At 50.9% G+C, this 13,708-nt stretch overlaps 1 protein-coding gene across 10 annotated transcripts in view; it reads left to right on the top strand.

Annotated features, from left to right (window-relative positions):
• Positions 1–13,708, top strand: part of BICRA (BRD4 interacting chromatin remodeling complex associated protein) — a 78,832-nt gene that overhangs the window by 9,946 nt on the left and 55,178 nt on the right. The window contains exon 1 of one of the 10 annotated variants that reach the window (XM_082438372.1): positions 9,816–10,644. The exons of the other annotated variants lie outside the window; for them this stretch is intronic. The gene's annotated coding sequence lies outside the window, so the exon portion shown is untranslated. Of the gene's footprint in view, positions 1–9,815; positions 10,645–13,708 lie in introns of those variants that run through there. 10 annotated transcript variants of the gene reach the window in all.

Raw genomic sequence — 13,708 nt, 5'->3', positions numbered from 1 at the left:
CTCATGGGGTCTTTGTGAAGCTTAAATGAGTGAAGATGTAGAAAGCTTTTAAGACAGGCCCTGGCTTGCAGGAGTGCGGTGAAAATTCACTTTGCTTGTTAGTATTTTAACTTTTTATCATGGAAATTTTGAAGTACCCACCAAGAGTTGAGAGAATAAAATAATCAACCCCTGTGTACCCATCGCCAGCTTCGCCAATTTTCCGCTGATCCCTCCTCCCGCCCCCCCCAACCCCCTGCGCCACCCTGCACTTTCTTTTCCCTTTTCTGCTGGAGTACATTTAAGCAAATTCCAGATATCATATCAGTTCAACTGTATCATTCTCATTACTAATGGTGTTATTATTTTTGGTATCCAGAATCTGTTTCATCACCTCCGGGTTCTATCCTGTTCTGTGATGGAAGAGACATTAGGCCCATTTCATAGATTGGGGAAATCGAGGCTGCAGGCAGTAAACTTTGGTCAGGTTGTCCTTGATCTGTGTTGCCATCCTGTCTTGGCCACCCCAGGCTTTGCACCTTGGTGGGTGGCTGTTTCTGATCACACGGGCTTGGGGATTTATGCCTGGATGTGGGTTCTGATATTCTGTGCAGAAATCACAGTCAGAGAAGGTGGGCCAGTGGCAGGGGGATGGACAGAAGACCCTGGCAGTGAGGGGTTACTGGGTCAGCCGCCCGGGTTCGAGTCCTCTTTCTGCCCCTTCTAACCTTGTGACTTGGGGGCAAGTTACTTCCTTTCTCTAATTCCAGATTAGAGAACCAGAAGTACAGGAATAATAAATCGATGCTTCTTTCAAGAGCTTTTGCATCAATTAAATCAGGTCCTGAGTGGAAAAGTGTTTTGCAAGTGCCTGGCTCAGAGTAAGCGCTCTGCAGAAGGTAGCAGTCACCATTGTCACTGTAGTTAGTTATCACTTCCGTGGAGGCTGTAACCAAACGCTCCTTCCAGGGGTAGGAAGGTCAGAGGAAGGGTTATATCCCTGGAGCCCCTGACCAGGCCTGGCTGCCTTAATCTCCTCCTTTTGCTCACTCCATCCTCTATAATTTTCCTTCAAAGTGTTTCTTGTCCTTCGAGGGGCTGGAGGGGGCTGTTGACTTCTAGGTAACTCCCCCACCCAGCCTCCTGTGTCCCCTATGTCCCATCCTGGCAGCCTTGGGTGCGGAGTGAGGGAGGAACATCTCTATGGCTGTGGGACCCTCGTTAATGACCCCTGGGGCCCTGGAGGGAGCACCGGTGGCCTCCGCAGCTTGGAGGTGAAGGGCGGTCCATTCCGCCAGGACACCTGCAGATCGAAGGTCCCTGGAGCCCCCTTTCCAGAGGATGGATGCGGCCCTGCCTCTCGTCCACTATGTGGTACTGGGCAGGCCGATGCTCACAGATGCTCCCGGGGTGCTTGTGACAGTTGGCTAGACTGTAACCTCCCTCCTGACCTTCAAGGCACCTCACCCATCTTCAAACAGCAAGCCCTCCAGGCTAGGTGACGGGGGCCCCCGGAAGAGCTCTCAGCTCTTTACCCTCTCAGGCCAGGCTCCCCTCGGCCTAGCAGGCTCTGGCCACGGTGGCCTCACTTCTCTCCCCAGAACGTGCCCCGTGCCCTCCCGCTTCTGTGGACGTGCATCCCCTTTCACAGAAAGTTTTGTGTGTGTGTGTGTGTGTGTGTGTGTGTGTGTGTGTGTGTGTATGTATGTATGTATGTATTTCTCCCCCATCCTCTCACTGAGTGTAATTGGCATACAGTGAAATACACAGAGATTAAGGGTGCTTCTTGCCAGACCATAGCAGCCTGTGCAGTCCACACCCCATCGAGATCCAGAGCGTTCACATCGCAGCCAAAAAGTTCCTTTGTGCCCCTTAACAGTCAACACTCCCTCCCAGAGCAGCGAGTCACTGGCCCGCTGCTCGTTTATCCTGTTGTGGACCTGCCTTGCCTCTTCTTGAATCTCGCGGACTTGTGTGGTCCTTTGGGTTGAGCACCTCAGCTCAACATCACTGTTTAGAGATTTAGCCTTTTTATCACGGAGCAGGGGTCCTTGGGAAGGCTTCACCTCCTTTCTCTCGGGAGAGAGAAATCTGCCCCCCCACCCCGTCCCCTCTTGAAGTCTCATCATCCCATTCGCCCCTCCCCTGGGTGCCCTTCCCAGCCTCGGCCTCTGGCCTAGGGATGCTCTCCTACTTCACTGCTCCACCCCTCGTAGCCCCATTGGGATGTAGGTATCCCGTGAGCTTTTCTTCAGGCCTGGCTTTCTCACCAGATTCTATAAACTACGGAAGGAGGGAAATGATGTGCCCCGTGTTCTCAGCTCCTGGTGTGCAGTAGGAATCCTGTAGATGTCTGTTGACTGACTCACTGACTGACTGAAGGATGGACACGTCACAGGCATGGAGAAAGGGAGCAGAGAGCCTGTGCTTGGAGTCGCTCTTCTGTTTCTTAAAAAGTGTGACCCACCTGCTTCCAAAGCACCAAAAATGCCAGTCTCGGGGTGCCACGCATCTCCTGGGAGTCCTGGTGGGTGGGGCCCGAGAGGCCCCCAGCCAGGCTCAGCTGCCTTCATTGCCCCCCCCCCCACCACTTTTATCAAGCCCGACCCCTGAGTGGTTCCTTGGCTCAGGAAGCCCAGCCCTCAAAGCTGCAGGGCTCTGCCTGCAGCGGCAAAGCTCCACCGGCAGGCCCCTCACCCAGGACAGGCAGCCGTGGGTCTCCCAACTGCACTTGACACTTGGTCCGTGGACATTGCCCATCCTGCCCTAGCCACCTCCCCACTGCCCAGTACTCGCTCCCTAAGTGTCTTCAGAGAGGGAGTGAATCAGGGCCCACGGGGCAGGTCAGGACTGGGGCCTGCCCGCTGCCCAGCAGGGAGACTGAGGCTTGCGGGGGGGCGCTCAGGTGCTGCCCTCCTCAGTTCAGCCACGACCGGAAGCCACACGTGCTGTGTTCACACAAGCCATTGGCTGTAAGTTACGCCTCCTTTTACCGAGATGCTAAAATGGGGAAAGACTCAGGTCTCGAAGTTGATAAAAATGTCTGGGAAACTTCTGCTCCGTCTTTGCCTTCTGGTTTCTGCGGCCCTTCCGGGCTGCCCGTGCTTTGCCACCTAAAGTCTCAAAGCTGTTCCGTGAGGAGTTGTTTTTCTTTGTCGGATTTCTGTCTCCTTAGCTGGCCCAGCAGAATTCCCTGACATCTGCCCGGCCCTTACCCCTCCCTGAGCCCGTCCCCCTTCCGCAGTCCTATTTTTTCTTTGCGACCTTTAAGGGGCAGGGAGCCGTGTCTGCATTGGTCACAGGGGACGCTGAGCCAACTTCTGGGCCTGAAGAGCCCCCGGCCAGACTCTGTAGCAGAACAGGGAGATTTATTTAAGGGAGTTCCTAACAGAAGTCTGCTTTAAGCAAATGAACAATAAAATATATATACCCACACACATACATTAATATATGTTATATATTATTATACTTTATGTAATAATTTAGTGGTAAATTTAAACTTAGCAGTATAATAGGCATATAGTAAATGTATATATTATATACACATATATGCAAGTGCATATATGTATATATATCTGTATAAAATTCCCTTGTATTCCCATTCCCTTCCCTGGCCCAGTGCCCTGGCAAATTGTTCTGTGCCCTGGCAAATTGTTTGCTTGGTGTGGTGGATTTTGGCTTTCTACAGAGGATCCTGCTGTATTTCTCCTTCTGAGTCTTTTTCGCCCAGCACCCGCTTTCAGGCCTCCTGTGTTGTTACTTGGCCATTTGTCTGTTGCTTCTCCTGGCTGTGGGACTCCGTGTGGTGCAGTTATCATGGTTTGCTTAGAAGTTTCCCCAGGGCCAGACCCCCGGGTTGCCTTCCTCTCCCTGTTACAGCGAGAGGTGAAGTGCCTTGTCCAAGGTTACACAGCTAGCTGCTGGCAGAGCAGGGATTTGAATCCAGGCGCATCGTACTGGTTAATTCAGACCCACACAGCAGGCCTCCCTTGTGCCGGGCCTCAGAGCTCTGCACTCGGGACAGGGGAGGGGGGTAAGCCCAAAACACACCCATTCTCCCTGCAAGGTGAGATCAGTTGTCTCAGGAGTGTCAGCTGGGCTGGTGGAGGCCAGGAGGAGGCATTGCTTCTGGGGTATGTTGGTGCATCAGGGCAGGCTTCCTGGAGGAGAGGGCTTCTGGGGGCAGGCTTTGGGCTCCACGCCATTTCCAGCAGAGAGAAACCTGGGATGCTTTGCACAAAGGCCAGTTGAAGCTTCACGGGGAAAGAGGGCCCAGGACACTGGGGCTGAGATCTAGGGTGCTTTGGTTTTGTTAATGGGAGGTAAGAGAAGGAGGGAGTCCAGGATGATCCAAAGTCACTGGCCTGAGCGACTGAGTGGATGCAGGTGCCCTTTCTTGAGATGCTGTAGTGGTGTCTATAGTTTGGGGAACACGAACCCCAGAGAGTAAAGCTCCAGCACCCTCTCGGCTGGTGGTGAGGTGCAGACGGAATGAATGAACGAACTGGAGGCATCACGAGTGAGAGACGGTGACACGGAGTGATCGCTGAAGTCCCAGGGATGGGGATGATTCCCCAGGGAGAGGACAGGAGAGGGTGGAGGATCAACTTAGGCGGCCACCCACGTGTAGGGAGGGGTAGGAGCTTCTTTGGCCAAAACAGAGAAAGAGGGAGGAGGGGCAGGATCGGGCACAATGAGCATCTCAGGGACAAAGTGGGAGAGTTTTTAGAAAGGCTTAACTTCCACGGACTTGAGGACAGGCTTCCTGGGTTGGATGCGGCTGTTCTGGAAGCAAAGATTTCCTGGGTTTGATGGGTTTGTAGGGGCGGAAGCCAGACTGGAATATGGTGAGGAGTCATGAGAGAAGGATGGCTTCATGGATGGATGGATGGATGGATGGAAGGCAGGTAGGCAGATGGAGCTCTTGGCAGCCAGAGATGGAAAAAAAAAAATCTTGCTACCCTTTATGGCTCCCTAGTGCCCTCAGGTGAAAGTCCAACCCTCACCTCCCCCCGCAGAGCCCCATGAGTCTGGCCTGGGCTTATCTCCCTGACCTCATCTCCTGCCCTTTCACCTTGCTTTCTTCCCGCACCCAGGTTGTTCCTGCCTCCCCACCTTTGCCCTTGCCTCTGCTTGCCGTGATCTTCTCCCATTCCTTCCTGTCTCTGGGCTCCTCGTCCTGTCCTGCAGGCCTCTGCTTAAATACCGCCTCCTCTGGGAAGCCTTCCTTGACGACCCTGTCCAACTTCCTCCATGTCACGCAGTTTATTTCTGTGTGAGGATTCATCGCCCGGACCTGACTGGGAACGCGTCCAGGCTCCGTATTCACTGCATGAATGAGGGACCAGGCTTAGAGACTTTTAGGATCTGAGCAGGCTTAGAGAAAAGGAAAGGAGCGAAGGAAGATTCTAGAAGAAGAGGGAGGAGGGGGTGTGCTGGGTTGGGCTCAAGAGTGAAGTTTCCTTACAGGTCAGGAGGTGAGGAAGAGAGGGGTGTGAAGGCAGAAGAAAGATGTTTGTGCAGTTGGGAAGGAGTTCAGGAGGCCAGTGCAAACCTGCTTGGAGACAGGAGGGGGTGTCAAGAGGTGGGGGGCAGGAGAGGGGGAGGCCGGTGGTATTGCCAGCTGTTGGGAGGGCGAGAGCTTTGGCCGTCCTGCCCCAGCTGGGAGAGGCAGCCGCCTTTTATCTTTTCCAGGGCAAGGTCTTAAGAGCACGAGGTGGTCCTTAGTGTGGGGGAAGGAGGGCTCAGGTCTCTGCTCAGAGGCCTCCGACCTTTTCCTCAGAGAAACGCATGCTTGACTCTACATCCCAACCTTTGGCGGAGGATTTCAGGGGTGTTGTGGATCCAGTTAGGAGCTTTCCACAGCTCATGACCATAGCAGCAATAATAATAACAGCCCATGCGGCCATGGGCACCAGTCTGGGGCCCTCACAAGTCCTGACTCAGTTACTCACGTTAGGACCTTAGGAGGTAGGTGCAGTGAGCATCCCCATTTTACAGATGAGGAAACTGAGGCACTGGGCAGTTAAGTGACTTGCCCAGAGTCACACATCTGCTAAAGGGTAGACTGGGGATCCCCTACCCCACCCCGGGGGGCGCAGTCTGGCCCCAAAGCCCAGGCTTTTCGCCATAAAGCCTCACTGTTTGCTTGTTACAGGGGCCAGGACTGAAAGCCCACAGTCAGGAAGCTGCCTTTGCCCCGCCCCCCTCCACTCTGCCTTTTGCCCTGGGATCCAGCTTGGGTCTCAGCTTAGCCAGTGGAGGCCCCCGCTCAGCAGGGTGCCGTCCCACCCTCCTCTTTCCCTTTTTACCCTCTGTGGTGTCTTCATTAACATAACCGTGGCGCCCTCCGGCTTCCTCGGATGTGTTTGTGAGTTTGTGAGCGAGCCCGGGTGGGTGACTGACGGGGAGACCTGCAAGGAAGGGGTCAGGACCCCGGAGGCCGATCTGGCCTGGAGGCAGCTGCGGGACTTGGAGCAGGGGCCCACCACCTCTCGCAGCCTCAGTTTCCCCATCAGCGAGGGGGGGCCTGGTGCCTTCCTCTCGGAGGTTGCATAGATGACGTCACATGTCAACAGATGTGCTGCAAATTTACGGCAGTAACTGGCTTCCAAGGTGTATCAACATTCAGAATATTTCAGACCGCAGCGCAGGCTGGATGAGGTGGAACAGCCCTCAGCCAGGCAGGGCAGCTCCCCTTCCCCAAATAGGCTAAAGATTTCTGCAGCAAATACTATTCCTGCTGCTAATATATCTGTGGCTGTTTTACACTAAGGAGGATACATAAGGATGGTCATTGCAGGTTAGCTTTTGCCCCACAATGAGTAAAGGGGAAAAAAAGGGTATGGTTTTTAGAGATTTTTGGAGGTTGGAATTGCAGATATGGGGTTGTAGATCGAGATGATCTGCGACATGGTGGGATGTCTGTGGAGTTTCATTGAGATAAGGTACCGCCTGGCACTTAGTAAGCCCGTTGTAAGTGCTGGTTGCTGTTACTGTCACGGTGGTTGCTATTATTATCACTGACCGGCCTGTAGTCTGTACCTACTAAATCTGTGCAGACAGATTGGGCTGTGTTGCAGGTCAACAGTTTCTCAAACTTGAACGTGCACACGAATCCCTTGGGGAGCCTGTTCAAATGCGAGGTCTGATTCAGGGGGTCTGTGGCGGGCCTGAGACTCTGCATTTCTAGCAGGCTCCCAGGAGACCCTGAGGCCGCTCCTTTGAGTAGCAAGGGGTAGAGTGGTTTCTGGACGATTTCCGAGTTGCTTCAAGGGCCCTGCACTGGATGCCGAGGCTAAGATCAGATTCCTTAACTCTTTGAGGTTTGCCAATTTGAGGGCAGATCTGTATGAATTAATTAGACACGGAAAAAAGTCATATATAACACTATGAAACTGTCCCCTTGTCCTGCCCTCTCCAGAGGAGCCCTCTGTGAGGAGTTTGGATGTGTTCTTTCTACCCCTCTATTCTGTGCACACATTTTTTTCTTCTTGATCACACGTACCACATGAATTATTCTACACCTTGCTTTTTAACTTGAACAAATGTCTTAGAATTATTTCCATGGCAGCAATCTAGAGCTCCACTCTTTTTTTTTTTTAATTGAAGTATAGTTGATTTACAATGTTGTGTTAATTTCTGCTGTACAGCAAAGTGATTCAGTTATACGTATATATTTACATTCTTTTTCATAGTCTTTTCCATTATGGTTTATTACAGAACATTGAGTACAGTTTCCTGTGCTATACAGTGGGACCTTGTTGTTTTTTAATATTTATTTAATTAATTGATTTATTTATTTTTGGCTGTGTTGGGTCTTAGTTGTGGCACACGGGATCTTCACTGCGGTGCATGGGCTTCTCTCCAGTTGTGGCACGCGCGGGCTCCAGAGCACGTGGGCTCAGTAGTTGCGGAGCGCGGGCTTAGGTGTGGTGTGCGGGCTTAGTTGCCCCAAGGCATGTGGAATCCTAGCTCCCTGACCAGGGATCGAACCCACGTCCTCTGCATTGGAAGGCAGATTCTTAACCACTGGACCACTAAGGAAGTCCCCAGGACCTTGTTTTTTTTGTTGTTGTTGTTTTTGTTTGTTTGTCTTTTAAGTTTTTTTTTTTTTGGCTGCACTGTGCAGCATGTGGGATATTAGTTCCCCGACCAGGGATCAAACCCACATCCCCTGCACTGGAAGTGCAGAGTCTTAACCACTGGACCGCCGGGGAAGTCCCAGGACCTTGTTGTTTATCCATTCTGTATATAATAGTTTGCATCTGCTAATCCCAAACTCCCAATTCGTCCGTCCCTCACCCCTCCCGCCAGAACCCATTCTTTTAGCAAACTAAAGGAGAAGTAGTATTCCATAATTTATTTAACCTCTACTCTATGGATTTTTTTTTTTTGGTTCCAATTTTTACTGTGAGCCTATATATGTCTTTACATTTAAAGTGTGCTTACATTTAAAGTGTGTCTCTTGCAGACAGCAAATAGTCTATATCCTTTTGATGACTGGAATGTTGAGACTAGTGCCGTCCAGTAAGAAAATCCTAGCCACTTATACGTTACTTATAATTTTCTAGTAGCCACAGGAGAAAGAAATAGGGAAAATTAATGTGAATATATTTTATGCAACCTGTTCTATACAGAATACTATTATTTCAACATGTAATCAATCTAGAAGTCACTAATGAGATATTTTACAGTCTTTTTTATTGTGGTAAAATGCACGTGACATAAAAATCTCCCATTTTTACCATTTTTAAGTGCACAATTCAGTGGCATTGAGTATATTTGCAATGTTGTGTAACCATCACCGCTATCCATTTCCAGAACTTGTTCATCCTTCCAAACAGAAACTCTGTGCCCCTTAAACAATCATTCCCCATCCCCCTCTCCCACCACCTACTGGTAACCTCCATTCTACTTTCTTTCTCTGTGAATTTGACCACTTCTTCCTCATATAAGTGGAATCATACAGTATTTATCCTTCTGTGTCTGGCTTATTTCACTTACCATAATGTCTTCAGGGATAGTCATCACATCGTAGCATCTATCAGAATTTCCTTCCTTTTTAAGGCCGAATACTAGTCCATTGTCTGAATAGACCACACTGTGTTTATCCATCCAATAATAGCCAGACACTTGGGTTATTTCCACCTTTTGGATATTGCGAATAGCGCTGCCATAAACATCGGCATACAAGCATCTGAGTCTGCCTTCAGTGCTTTCGGATATATACCTAGGAGTGGAGTCGCTTGGTCATGTGGTAATTCTCTTTTTAACTTTTTGAGGAATCACTGTTGTCCACGGTGGCTGCACCATTTCACATTCCCACCAGTAACGCACAAGCGTTCCGGTTTCTCCACATCCTCGCCAACACGTGTTGTAGAGTGTTTCCCCCCTTCCGCCCCTCACTGACTTTTTGAAATCCAGTGTGTATTTTCCACTCAGAACATCTTGTTGGACTAGCTCTGTTCCCAGGGCTGGGCAGTCACATGAGGCCTCTCTGAGTGGACGGTGCAGGGTTAGACCGTTCGTATTTGCCCTCGTTACTGATGTGGCTGCATTGAAATCCTCTATCTTACTATTCATTTTTGGTTTATCTCTGGTGTTCTTTGTTCCTTATTCTCTCGTTTCCTGCCTCCTTTAGATTAATTGAGTAATTTGGCCTTCCATCTTATCTCCATTAAGAGCTGATTCATGCTACCTCTTTATTACCCTAGAGTTTCCATTCTGCGTCTTTGACCGGGACCTGGGCTCTGATCCTGAGTGAGATGGGAGCCATGGCAGGCTTTTGAGCAGGGGAGTGACCTGACCTGACATTTTTGTATCCACACCTGCAGTTGCTTGTGCAAGAGCGTTTCTACTGGCCAGATTCCTGGAAGAGGACTTGCTAAGGCAAAGGGAAGCGTGTGCTAAGGTTTGAGGAGGCCCTGGCAAATGGCATTCCAGAAAGGCCTCACTGTTCTCATCCCTTGCAAACAGCAGCCAGAATTTACTGAGCGGCTGCTTGGTGCCAGGCCAGGCCCTAGAGATGCTGGCGAGAATCAGCCCAAGTCCTGCTACTTAAATAACTCTTGGTCCTGGAAACGCAGGGCAGTCTCTGGAGCGGCCTCTGAGCTCAAAGGAAGATGAAGCTTTCAGAGGAACCAAAAAAGGAGAGGCCAGAGGCTATTCTAGGTGGCAGCAGGAGGCCTGGCACAGCCCTGGTGTGAGCTCTGGCTGGACCAAGACGTGGACTGTATTGGCCTGGAGACTGCACGTGTGCGCTCCCCATCCACGTGGGACGTACCGAGGTACAGCTAAGGAGTCAAGTAATAGTACCTCCCCCTTGGGGCTTGTTTGGGAGCGTTCGGCAGGAAGCAGACAGCACACGGGTTGTTGTTTGACTGACTTACCCCCGTTGGGAGGGGATCAGCATCGGGAACGGGTCGGCCTGACCTAAGAACAGGCGTAACCCATTCTTTGGCCACGTGTAGGCCCCTGTGGCAGATAGACTTGCACTCGGAGCCCCAGCTGTCTCCTCCTTCAGGCCCGCTGCGCCAGGCCTCTGTTAGAAGAGGCTAAATAAGAGTAGAAGCTGCTTCTCAGGAGAGCGATGAGGGTCAGGCAATGAGATGGTGGCCACACGGAGCTCAGGGCCCTCCTGGACCAGAGGAGGGTTCCATCAAGGTTAGCCACTATTATTATTATTGCTGCTGTTGTTGTCGTCATTGTTGCTGATTTAAGGCTTATAGGCAACAGCCAGATCCTTCCAGACCCACCCCCCCCCCCCCAGGACTGAGACCCCCTGGAGAAATGACGTCAGTTGCTCGGGGTCAGGAAATTGCAGAGCAGGGATTTGAAGCCAGGTTTGTCTGACCTGAGCTCAGGGGGCTCCCTGCTTCCAGGCCTTGGGGGAGCCTTGGGCTTAGCACAAAGACTCTTCCCTTCTTAGATCAACCAGCGAGCAAGGCGCGCTATCACAGTAACACCACCTCCATCAGTAATGATAACGGCAGCTCGCCCGCAGTGACTCAACAGGCAGCAGGACCTGACCCGAAGCCAAGCTATTTGTAGTCTGTCTTTGCTCGTCATGGGAATATTCATACATTTGGCTGCAGAAATATTAGTGTTTGATTACTGGGTGGTGTCTCCGAGCTGGTCGTGGGTGTTCCGTCGTAGACAAGTGCGCGTCCCAGCACCTGGCAGAGTCTGAAAAAGAATCTGCTTTTCGGAAAGCATCTCCCCTCAAAGGTTTTGAATAAAGGCTCTTGGACCTCTTAGAATATGTACTGTGTCTCGCGCTTGCCCACCCCGCAGGGTGCATGTTGCCTGTACTGTTTGGCGACGCTGGATGGTGTTTACTCTTCAGATTCCGCGCTCCTCGCCAGACGATGCAGAATGAGCAGACACATCGAGCCCTGATGGGCTCCAAAGGCGAGGAAGCCGGGTGGGTGGTAGGAGTGGGCAGGGAGGCTTCTGGAAGCCTGTTCCCCGAAAGCTGGGAGCCTGGAGGCTGTGCTGGGCCGTGACTGGTGATGAGGGAGGAAGGGGGAACGTGATGATGGGCCAGACTGGGGCCTGCCCTGTGATAGCATGCTCCTTGCACAGCTGGACACGGTGTCAAGGGAACCAGGAGAGAAGCCAGGCCCTGGAAACGGGCAGCAGAGGAATTAAGGGCAGATTTTATTCACTTTTGTCTCCAGCCCGTCCCGCTCTGCCGAGCCCTCCACTGGGTTGTCTCAGAGGCACCTCAGACTTAACACGTCGGACCCCTCACCCCCACCCTGCAAACTAACAAACAAAAGTAAAGCCTGCCCCCTCCAGTTCGTCACCATCTCGGTCCATCCTCCCAGTGGCCTGGGTCAGGTACTTTGGCATCATCCTTGACTCTTTTTTTCTCTCTCTTTTTAAACTTTATTTATTTATTTATGGCTGCTGCTCGGCTTGCGGGAATCTTAGTTCCCCAACCTGGGATCAGACCCAGGCTGCAGCAGTGAAAACGCCGAGTCCTAACCACTGGACCACCAGGGAACTCCCAATTTTAATTTTTCTTATTGTGATAAACAACGCGTGACATAAAACTTACCATCTTAGGCCCTTTTTAGTCACATTGTTGTGCGGATGCCGCTTTTCCTTCTCTCTTCTGCACCCCGTCAGTCCAGCAGCGTAGCCTGTGAGCTCTGCCTGTGGAAAATCTCCACCGTCTGGCCTGTCTCCCCACCCCCGCTGCGCCCACCCCGGTCCAGCCACCATCACCTCCGGCCTGGACCATCTCAGTCTCCTCCTCCAGGGGCTCCCTCCATCCCCTGCCCCACACCGGCTATTTCCCTCACTCAGCCAACCGGACCCTGTTGTAACCTGAGTCAGCTCACGGCCCTTCTCTGCTCAGAGCCCTCCCGTGCTCCCGTAGCTCAGAGTAAAAGCCCAAGAACTCTGCTCACCAGTGCACTGACCACTGGGTAGCTGTGAGTGTCAAAAAAAAAAAACCACACTGGATTTCAAAGACTTTGAAGGAAGGGGGAAAACAGTCAACTCTCCATTAATACTATTTTTATATTGATGACACGTTGAAATGATCATGGTTGTATATATCATATTACATAAAATGTATTCTTGAAATTAGCATATGTTAAATTCACCTCTTCTTTCCACTCGAAAATTTAGAATGACATATGTAGCTTGCATCGCCTTTCTGGGGGGCAGCACTGGTTTAGAAGGCACCTCCCCTATTGGGTTGTCAGAGGGGTGAATGAATGAACATATGTAAAGCTTTGAGGACAGTGCCTGATATGTCTAATGCAACATGTTAGCTGTTATTGCTTTTTTTTTTTTAATTTTTATTTATTTATTTATTTATTTATTTATTTGGCTGTGTTGAGTCTTCGTTTCTGTGCCAGGGCTTTCTCTAGTTGCAGCAAGCGGGGGCCACTCTTCATCGTGGTGTGCGGGCCTCCCACCACCGTGGCCTCTCCTGTTGCGGAGCACAGGCTCCAGACGCGCAGGCTCAGTAGTTGTGGCTCACGGGCCCCGTCGCTCCGTGGCACGTGGGATCTTCCCAGACCAGGGCTCGAACCCGTGTCCCCTGCATTAGCAGGCAGACTGTCAACCACTGCGCCACCAGGAAAGCCCCTGTTATTGCTTTTTAATTGTGGGAAAATGTGCATACCATAAAATTTACCATTTTCACCATTTTTAAGTGTCCAGTTCAGTGGCAGTAACTACATTTATGGTGTTGTGCAACCATCACCTGTATCCATTTCCAGAACTTTTTCGTCATTCCAAACAGAAACTCAGTACCCATTAAACAATAACTCCCCGTTCTCCCCTCCCACCAGCCCCTTGTAACCTCTCATCTACTTTCTGTTTCCATGAATTTGCCTATTTTATGCACCTCATTTAAAAAAATTTTTTATTTTATTTTATTTTTTTATCTTTTGGCTGCGCCCTGCGGCATGTGGGATCTTAGCTCCCCGACCAGGGATGGAACCCGTGCCCCCTGCAGTGGAAGCGCAGAGAGTCTTATCCACTGGACCACCAGGGAGGTCCCGTATGGTCTCATTGAAATGGAATCATACCGTATTTGTCCTTTTGAGTCTGAGTTATTTCACTTAGCATAATGTTGCCAAGGTTCATCGATAAGGTAGCATGTATCAGAATTTCATTCCTTTCCAAGACTGAATAATACTCCAGTGAGTGGCTGTACCGCATTTTGTTTCTGCATCCCTCAGGTGATGGGCACGTGGGTTGTTTC

Source organism: Balaenoptera physalus (assembly GCF_965194825.1).
Source record: "Balaenoptera physalus genome assembly, chromosome: 19".
Lineage (NCBI taxonomy): Eukaryota > Metazoa > Chordata > Mammalia > Artiodactyla > Balaenopteridae > Balaenoptera > Balaenoptera physalus.
Note: the sequence above shows the minus strand (reverse complement) of the source record. Positions and strands in the feature narration are given on the sequence as shown.